We start from the raw sequence: 10,470 nt of genomic DNA, 5'->3' as shown, positions 1-10,470 counted from the left end.
GGAAGGAGATGGGGAACTGAGGAGAATAAGGCTGGTGAGCTAGAAACCTTTGATTCTAGGAAACTCGGATAAGTCAGTGGCTTTGTGAGCACTGACTGTGAGTGGGGTTTGGAGCCCAGTGTGTGTTTTTACTTGCCCGCCGGGTGCAAGCAAGAATTAAAGACTATGGTCCACCAGTTTGTGGCTCCATTGTTTCTTTACCAACTATGTGAATCCAATGCGAACCTGCATGGGCCAGGAGGCTGCTTTGATAGTGGCTCCGGCCCTGGCTCCTGGCTTTACACTCCTCCAGCATTTGCTCCATTTCCAGGAGAATCTCGAACACCTGGTTGGCCTCCTCCTCCAGCATTTTCTCCAACTCCAGGGTCAGCATCAGTTTCTCCAGGGTTTGCTCCAGCTCCTTCCACTGCTCAGTTTGCAGGTCGCAGGCAGCCTCTTCCACAGAGCTCTCAATTTTCTCATGCATGACTGTAAAAGTCAGCCAGCCTACGATCCCCAAAAGGACAGCCATGGGGAACCCTAACACTAGCCAATCCTCTACTCCACCACTCAAAGGCTCCTTGCTGATCTGTACTGAATCCTGCCACAGACTACGCCAAATGTAAAGCCAGTGGCCAGGGCCAGGGCCACCATCACAGCAGCCCGGCTCATGCAGGTTCACATTGGATTTGGACAGTCGGTAAAGAAACAATGGAGCCAAAAGCTGATGGGCCATAGTCTTTATTCCTAGCTTGCACTCGACAGGCAAGTAAAAAACACACACTGGAATCCAAAACCCACTCACATTCAGTGCTCACAAAGGTACTGACTTATCCGAGTTTCCTAGAATTAAAGGTTTCTAGATCACCAGCCTTAGTCTCCTTAGTTTCCCATCTCCTTCCTTATCCCAGATACAAACACTACACAAACTGGCATCTCACTCAACACTCTGCCATCTTGGCTGATTCTCCTGGCCACATGGACTCTTTCTGCTCTCTGCTCTGCTCCTCTGCTCTCTCATGCTAATCATCCCAGGAACTAAGAGAACAAACTCTCGTTCTGCCCCCATTTTATAGTGTAGCTTCACAACTTTTAATCCAATATACAAAATAGGGAAGTCTCTAATACAAAGTCACTTCTCTGAGGCATGATTGGATTGTACCACCCCACATTAAAAAGGGTGGGAAAGGTTTAATTCCAAAACTAAGCCCCAGGCTACAACGATCCTGCCTGCCCCCAACACACATTAATATCACCTGGGCAATGGCCTTCATGTGGGCAGCGCCATTTTTAACAAAGTGAGCATAATACATAATTTATCTGCCCAACACTACTGATATAGGCATAATAATAGCTGTGGCAATTATCACTCTTCTTGTCCTTCCAGTCATCTTCCGACTCTTAAACAACAATCTCAGGGAAACAGCAGTGAAAATACAAAAGCTTTATTTAAATAATAAAAAAGAGGGAGATGTAGGGAGCCAATCAACAACTGCTGGCTGACAAGGTCACAGCAGGAGAAGACCCACAACTGCTGGCTGACAAGGTCACAGCAGAAGAAGATAAAAAACTGCTGATTGACAAAGTCACAGCAGAGAAGACCAATGGCTGCTGGTTGACAAATTCACTGCAAAGGAAAGGCACAATGATACTTCCCCCTTTGACTTTTTGAATGAATCTGGCCTTATATCCCCCCTTCTCTGGGTGTGTGCTATTACTTATGGCACAGGGATAATAGTACCATGCTTTTTCTGTAGAATCATAGTAATTTCTTTGGAAATGAGACAGAGGGTGTGAGTTCCACAGAAAAGCCTGTAAGCCCCTTGAACTGGGCTCATAAACATAAGAGGCTGGCTATAATATCCCTCGTAAAGGGTTAAGTTGGTAGGAGAATTTCTTCTTATTAATCATGTTAAAAAGAATAGATTGTGACTTGTGAATGGGTAGGAGGCAGTGGCTGTGCACAGAGCACATTTCGGCCTTCACTTAATTTATTTTTTTTTGTTGTTTTTTTTTTTGTTTTTGTTTTTTTTTATAATTTTATTTTTTTAATGGGGTGACATCAATAAATCAGGATACATATATTCAAAGATAACAAGTCCAGGTTATCTTGTCGTTCAATTATGTTGCATACCCACCACCCAAAGTCAGATTGTCTTCTGTCACCTTCTATCTTGTTTTCTTTGTGCCCCTCCCCACCCCCTATACCTCTCCCATTCCCCCCTCCCCCCCGTAACCACCACACTCTTGTCAATGTCTCTTAGTTTCAGTATTATGTCCCACCTACGTATAGAATAATACAGTTCCTGTTTTTTTCTGATTTACTTATTTCGCTTCGTATCATGTTATCAAGATCCCACCATTTTGCTGTAAATGTTCCGATGTCATCATTTCTTATGGCTGAGTAGTATTCCATAGTGTATATGTGCCACATCTTCTTTATCCAGTCATCTATTGATGGGCTTTTTTGTTGTTTCCATGTCCTGGCCACTGTGAACAATGCTGCAATAAACATGGGGCTGCATGTGTCTTTACGTATCAATGTTTCTGAGTTTTGGGGATATATACCCAGTAGAGGGATTGCTGGGTCATAAGGTAGTTCTATTTTCAGTTTTTTGAGGAACCACCATACTTTCTTCCATAATGGTTGTACTACTTTACATTCCCACCAACAGTGTATGAGGGTTCCTTTTTCTCCACAGCCTCTCCAACATTTGCTATTACCTGACTTGCTAATAACAGCTAATCGAACAGGTGTGAGGTGGTATCTCATTGCCGTTTTGATTTGCATTTCTCTAATAGCTAAAGAAGATGAGCATCTTTTCATATATCTGTTGGCCATTTGTATTTCTTCCTGGGAGAAGTGTCTATTTATATCCTCTTCCCATTTTTTTATTGGATTGTTTGTTTGTTCGTTGTTGAGTTTTATGAGTTCTTTGTATATTTTGGATATTAGGCCCTTATCTGAGCTGTTGTTTGAAAACATCATTTCCCATTTAGTTGGCTTTCTGTTTATTTTGTTATCAGTTTCTCTTGCTGAGCAAAAACTTCTTAGTCTGATGTAGTCCCATTCATTAATTTTTGCCTTCACTTCTCTTGCCATTGGAGTCAAATTCATAAAATGCTCTTTAAAACCCAGGTCCATGAGTTGAGTACCTATGTCTTCTTCTATGTACTTAATTGTTTCAGGTCTTATGTTTAGATCTTTGATCCATTTTGAGTTAATTTTTGTACAGGGAGAGAGACTGTAGTCCAGTTTCATTCTTTTGCATGTGGCTTTCCAGTTTTCCCAGCACCATTTATTGAAGAGGCTTTCTTTTCTCCATTGTGTGTTGTTGGCCCCTTTATCAAAAATTATTTGACTATATATATGTGGTTTTATTTCTGGACTTTCTATTCTGTTCCATTGGTCTGAGTGTCTATTTTTCTGACAATACCATGCTGTTTTGATTTTCGTGGCCCTATAATAGAGTTTGAAGTCAGGTATTGTTATGCCCCCAGCTTCATTCTTTTTCTTTAGGATTGCTTTGGCTATTCGGGGTTTTTTATAGTTCCATATAAATCTGATGATTTTTTGCTCTATTTCTTTAAAAAACGTCATTGGAAGTTTGATGGGAATTGCATTAAATTTGTATATTGCTTTGGGTAATATAGCCATCTTGATTATATTTATTCTTCCTAGCCAAGAACAAGGTATATTCTTCCATCTCATTATATCTTTTTCGATTTCCCTTAACAATGGTTTATAGTTTTCATTATATAAGTCCTTTACATTCTTTGTTATGTTTATTCCTAAGTATTTTATTTTTTTTGTTGCAATCGTGAAGGGGATTATTCTTTTGAGTTCCTTCTCAGTTGATTCATTGTTGGCATATAGAAAGGCTATTGACTTCTGTATGTTAATTTTGTATCCTGCGACCTTACTGTATTGGCTTATTGTTTCTAGTAGTCTTTTTGTGGATTCTTTGGGGTTTTCGATGTATAGGATCATATCATCTGCAAAAAGTGATACCTTTACTTCTTCTTTTCCGATATGGATGCCTTTTATTTCTTTGTCTTGTCTGATTGCTCTGGCTAGAACCTCTAGTACCACATTAAATAAGAGTGGAGAGAGTGGACAACCCTGTCTTGTTCCTGATTTAAGGGGGAAAGCCTTCAGTTTAGTGCCATTTAATATGATGTTAGCTGATGGTTTATCATATATGGCCTTTATCATGTTGAGATATTTTCCTTCTATACCCATTTTGTTGAGAGTCTTAAACATAAAATTGTGTTGTATTTTATCGAAAGCCTTTTCTGCGTCTATTGATAAGATCATGTGGTTTTTGTTCTTTGTTTTGTTGATATGGTGTATTACATTAACCGTTTTACGTATGTTGAACCATCCTTGAGATTCTGGGATGAATCCTACTTGATCATGATGTATTATTTTTTTAATATGTTGTTGTATTTGATTTGCTAGTATTTTGTTTAGTATTTTAGCATCTGTATTCATTAGAGATATTGGTCTGTAGTTTTCTTTTTTTGTGCCATCCTTGCCTGGTTTTGGTATGAGGGTTATGTTGGCCTCATAAAATGTGTATGGAAGTATTGCTTCTTCTTCAATTTTTTGGAAGACTTTGAGTAGAATAGGAACCAAGTCTTCTTTGAAGGTTTGATAAAATTCGCTGGTATAGCCGTCAGGGCCTGGACTTTTATTTTTGGGGAGGTTTTTAATGGTTTTTTCTATTTCTTCTCTACTGATAGGTCTGTTTAGGCTTTCTGCTTCTTCTTGACTCAGTCTAGGAAGGTTGTATTTTTCTAGGAATTTATCCATTTCTTCTAGGTTGTTGAATTTAGTGGCATAAAGTTTTTCATAGTATTCTACAATAATTCTTTGTATATCTATGGTGTCCGTGGTGATTTCTCCTCTTTCATTTTGGATTTTGTTTATATGAGTTCTTTCTCTTTTTTCCTTGGTAAGTCTTGCCAAGGGTTTGTCAATTTTGTTGATCTTTTCAAAGAACCAGCTCCTTGTTCTATTAATTTTTTCTATAGTTTTTCTGTTCTCTAATTCATTTATTTCTGCTCTGATTTTTATTATCTCCTTTCTTCGGCTGGTTTTGGGTTGTCTTTGTTCTTCTTTTTCTAGTTCCTTAAGGTGGGAAGTTAAGTGGTTCACTTGGGCTCTCTCTTGTTTGTTCATATATGCCTGAAGCGATATGAACTTCCCTCTTATCACTGCTTTTGCTGCATCCCATAGATTCTGATATGTCGTATTGTCATTTTCATTAGTCTGTATATATCTTTTGATCTCTGCACTTATTTCTTCTTTGACCCATTCATTTTTTAAAACTATGTTGTTTAGTTTCCATATTTTTGTGGGATTTTTTTCCTCTTTTTTGCAGTTGAATTCTAGTTTCAAGGCTTTATGATCAGAAAATATGCTTCGTACAACTTCAATTTTTCTGAATTTGCTGATATTGTTTTTGTGGCCCAACATATGGTCAATTCTTGAGAATGATCCATGTACACTGGAGAAAAATGTATACTCAGTCACTTTGGGATGAAATGTCCTGTAGATGTCTATCATATCTAGGTGCTCTAGTGTTTTGTTTAAGGCCACTATGTCTTTGTTGATTCTCTGTTTGGATGACCGATCTAGAGCCGTCAGCGGTGTATTGAGGTCTCCAAGTATGATTGTATTTTTGTCAGTTTTTGTTTTAAGTTCAATAAGTAGCTGTCTTATATATTTTGGTGCTCCTTGGTTTGGTGCATATATATTAAGAATTGTTATGTCTTCTTGATTCAGTGTCCCTTTAGCCATTATGAAATGGCCATTTTTGTCTCTAAGTACTTTTCCTGTCTTGTAGTCAGCATTATCCGATATGAGTATTGCTACACCTGCTTTTTTTTGGATGTTATTTGCTTGGAGTATTGTTTTCCAGCCTTTCACTTTGAATTTGTTTTTATCCTTGTTACTTAGATGAGTTTCCTGTAGGCAGCATACAGTTGGATTTTCTTTTTTAATCCATTCTGCTACTCTGTGCCTTTTTATTGGTGAGTTTAATCCGTTTACATTTAGTGTAATTATTGATACTTGTGAGTTCCCTATTGCCATTTTATATCTTGCTTTCTGTTAGTTTTGTGTCTTGTTTGATCCTTCTCTTTCGTTTTTCTATCTTTTGTTTTTATTTGGTTGTATTCCATACATCTTTCCTTTGTTGCTATCTTTTTTATCTCATGTGCTTCTGTGGTGGTTTTTTCAATGGTGGTTACCTTTGAGTAATGAAAAGGGTCCCTACCCTGTTCATTGTAGCAAACTATTTTGTGAGTACTTTTGCACTCCATCGTCCTTTGCTACTGTTAATCTCCGTCTTCTCCCCCTCTTTCTTTTTGTTGTTGTCACAGTTTAAATTTGGTTTTATTGTGTTCTTCTTGGAGCTTTTACTTGTGGCTATGTTTTTTTTTGTTCTTTGTATCTGATTGGAGAACCCCCTTTAGTAATTCCTGGAGTGGGGGTTTTCTGATGATAAATTCCCTCATCTTTTCTGTATCTGTGAATGTTTTTATTTCTCCTTCGTATTTGAAGGATAGCTTTGATGGGTATAGTATTCGTGGCTGAAAGTTCCTCTCTTTCAGGACTTTAAATATTGGGGTCCACTCTCTTCTAGCTTGTAGAGTTTCTGCTGAGAAATCTGATGATAATCTAATGGGCCTTCCTTTATATGTTGTATTCTTCTTTTCCCTGGCTGCCTTGAGAATTTTTTCTTTGCTGTTGGTTTGTGTCAATTTCATTATGATATGCCTTGGAGTGGGTTTGTTGGGGTTAAGAAAACTTGGAGTTCTGTTTGCTTCTTGAACTTGAGGCTTTAGTTCTTTCCACAGGCTTGGGAAGTTCTCGTCTATTATTTGTTTAAGTATGTTCTCCATTCCATTTTCTCTCTCTTCTCCCTCTGATATACCTATTATTCTTATGTTATTCTTTTTGATGGAGTCAGATAATTCTTGTAGGGCTATCTCATTTTTTTTAATTTTTGAGTCTCTTTCTTCTTCTCTCTGTTGTGCCTCAAGTTGCTTGTCTTCTATTTCACTAATCCTCTCTTCTATCTGACCTGTTCTATTAGCTAAGCTTGTTACTTCGTTTTTCAGCTCGTGAATTGAGTTTTTCATCTCTGTTTGATTTGTTTTTATAGTTTCAATTTCCTTGGACATATATTCTTTGTGTTCATGGAGTTGTTTTCTGAGCTCCCTATATTGCCTTTCTGTGTTTTCTTGTATATCTCGGAGGATTTTTAGGATTTCTATCTTGAATTCTCTGTCATTTAGCTCCAAGGTTTCCAATATATTAAATTTTTTCTCCATAGATTTTTTCTCATCTAGCTGTGTTACCTCTCTTTCTTTTGTATCCATGATATTCGATTTTCTCTTCCTTAATGGCATCTGAGGGTGGTTTTGTTGATAGTATTAATGAGATTTAATAAAGAATAAAAAGTTAAAAAAAATAAAAAAATAACAAATCGAAAAGAGTTGTTTTTTTTAAAAAAAATTATTAATGAAATAAAAAAAAATAAAATAAAATAAAAATTTTTTTAAAAAAGGAAATTATTCCCCCCCTCTTTTTTTCCTCTCCTCTCCTCTCCCCTCTTTCTTGAGAAAATCTTGTGGTGGACTGTGAGTTATAACAAACAATGCCTGTGATGGAGGGCCTGAATTGGGGAAAAGTAATAAAGGGGCAAAAAATAGAGAAAGAAAAAAAAAAAAAGGAAAAAAAAAAAGAAAAGAAAAAAGAAAAATAAAAGAGCGTATGGACCCACAAAAAGCAAATAAGGAAAAAATTTGGGTCAAGAATAAAATGATTTGCTTTTAGGTGTTGGTTTTCTAAGAGTTATGATGAGAGGAATAAGAGGAAAATGGAAAAATGGGGGGACAAATTAAAAACTTACTATTGTATTTAGTGGAACAAGAACTAGATAATATGGAGAGCCAGGGATGGGAGCACTGCTAGTGAGTTAAAAAGGTGAAGTAAAAACCCCCCAAAATGCCACAAACATAGGTTTGAGTCCCAGATAAGATAATTTGTTTGTTATTGAGGTTTGAATGAGAGGAGATGTAAAGGAGAAAGGAAGAAACTAATATAGAGGGAGAAAAGAAAGAGAGAGAGAGAGAAAAAAAGAGGGAACCACTAAAAGAAGAAAAAAGAAAGGAGAGAGAGAGAGAGAGTTAAGGGTTTTGGAGTGCAACCCTCATAGAGAGAAAGGAAGAGAAGAGAAATGATAATGGGAGATGTAACACTTATGGGTAGTGTAGTTCAGGGAGAGGAGAGAGTAAGACCGGTAGAGAGTTAATCGGCCAAATTGGAGGAGGAAAAAAAAGTCTCAAGAATGAAGATAAGAGAAACAAACGAACAAATATAATAAAATGGGATAGGTTATAAAGTCTGCAGATTATTCTTGATTTTGAGAGGTTATCTTCTTGCTTTTTCTTTTCTCTCCCTCTTCCTGGTCGGTGACTCTGTACCCCGGGTTCTTCCCCTTTGGCACGCTCAGGTAGAGGTTTGCAGTTGATAAGTCTCTATGGCAATGTCATGTATTGTGCTTTATTCTCGTTGGGAGTCGAGGCTCATTAGCATTTATAGGCTCCGACAGTGAGAGAGTCCGTGTTCCTCGAGCCTTTCTCCTAGTCTTTCCTTCCTCAATTAGTAGCCTGATAGTCCAGGTATGGGGTTGCTGCTGCCTCTGCCTGGATAGTAAGAGGCTCAAATTGCTGGCAACTCCCCACTCTATTTCCACTCAGCACAGGGCTCTGGGTAAGGCTCAGTCAGTCAGAGCTGCTAGCATAATCAGGCGGGCTTTCCGCCCACTCGAAGACCTCTGGCTCTGCCACTCTATCCGGTAGCACAAGCGGGCGCCCACTTCCGCGGCGCTTGGAGGAAACTCTCACTCACTGTCTGCAACCAGGATATCCGGCCAGCAGTCTCACGCTCTGAGTGAAACCCCCAACCGCAGGGAAAAGTTGCAGTGTTGGAATTGAGTCTCGCTCCGTCCCCGTGTGCGGCTTTTGCAAGGCGCTGGGGCGGCCCGAGATTCCGCTTTGGCCCACACAAAGGCCCCTGACTCTGCCCCTCTGTGCGATAACACGGGCGCGCACTGCCGATGCACTCGGAGGAATCGCTCACTCCTTATCTGCGCGCGCAAACCAGGATATGATGCCGGCCGCGGTTCCCTCTGAGTGAAACAGCCTCCAGCACAGAAAATCTCCACCGTTGGGATTAGTTCTCACTCCCTCCCATGCGTGGCTTTCCCAGGGCGCTGGGGCTGCCCAGAGACTCTGCCCTCAGCCCACAGAAAGGCCTCTGACCCTGCCTCTCCGTGGGGCAACACGGGCACCCACTCTCGGGGCCTAGGAAGAAATCTCTCTTCCACTAACTGCGCACCGACCAGGAGACCAGGTAAAATGGCCGCTCCGCTTGTCTTTCTTTGTTTGGGTTTGGCGCGAGTGTTAGCTTGTATTGCCCGGGTTGCCACAGGATCAGATTTTCCTCGGCTTGGATCTCTGAGCCACAGCCTGGTTCGGTCGTTTTTGCTGCGGCGGCCTGGATCTATTCACCCCCTTTGCCCGCCTCAGTTTCTAAATTCACAGTTATCAGAAAAAGCCGCCCTGTTTAGGTTAGTGAGGAAGGCAGAGCATTTCTTACTCCCTATTTCCTTCGGGGTTTGGTTATATATTTAGCCAATTTTTCACTCAATCATACCTTTGGGTGTATTGCGAAGAATCTGGAAGCTCCAAGTATAGGTTTTTCTGTTTCTGGTTGAAGATCTTGTTGAGTTTTGGGGGAGATTTATCGGTATCGCTTCCTACTCCGCCATTACTCTGACGTCATCCCCACTTAATTTATTATTTTTCCTCCCTAGCCTTTTCATATGATAGAGTAGAGAAACTTGCCTTTCTTCTTGCTTACCTGACTTGCAGATGGTGGAACATTCTGAGAAGAATATAGTTAGAACTTAACTAGTGTGTGAATATAGTAAATAAATAAAATTTGACTAGACAATAGAATCTTAGGTAAGGTGTAATGGAATGGCCCATTGCATGGCCTGGGATGGGAATGCAGTTGGCAAGAAAAGAATGTTTTGCTAAGAGACTTGTTTTATGACTGAAGGCAGTTGCTGGGCTTTCTCAGTGAGACACTCTCATGAGGTTTATGTACTTTCCAAGATTTTTTCTTCAGATAATGAGAGGAATGTGGGGGGATCCACAGAAGCAATAGCAATTAATGTCTTCTGAAATTATGTTGCTACTAAGCTATCTTGCAAGTGCACTCTATATATCTTTAAGTAAAAGTTACTCTTAATGTTATGTCAATTTCTTAATGGGCAAGCCTTTTGAAATCTTGTGAGAAAAATTAGGACACTGCATAAACTCAAGGCCATTTGCCTGAGCAAGTGGTGGTCCTTTGCTAATCCTTAATGATTTTTTCTGTTACTCTCTCTCTGCCCCTTGACTCACAAC

Source organism: Saccopteryx bilineata, unplaced genomic scaffold, assembly GCF_036850765.1.
Source record: "Saccopteryx bilineata isolate mSacBil1 unplaced genomic scaffold, mSacBil1_pri_phased_curated manual_scaffold_103, whole genome shotgun sequence".
In the NCBI taxonomy this organism is placed as follows: Eukaryota; Metazoa; Chordata; class Mammalia; order Chiroptera; family Emballonuridae; genus Saccopteryx; species Saccopteryx bilineata.
This window is presented reverse-complemented; position numbering follows the sequence as displayed.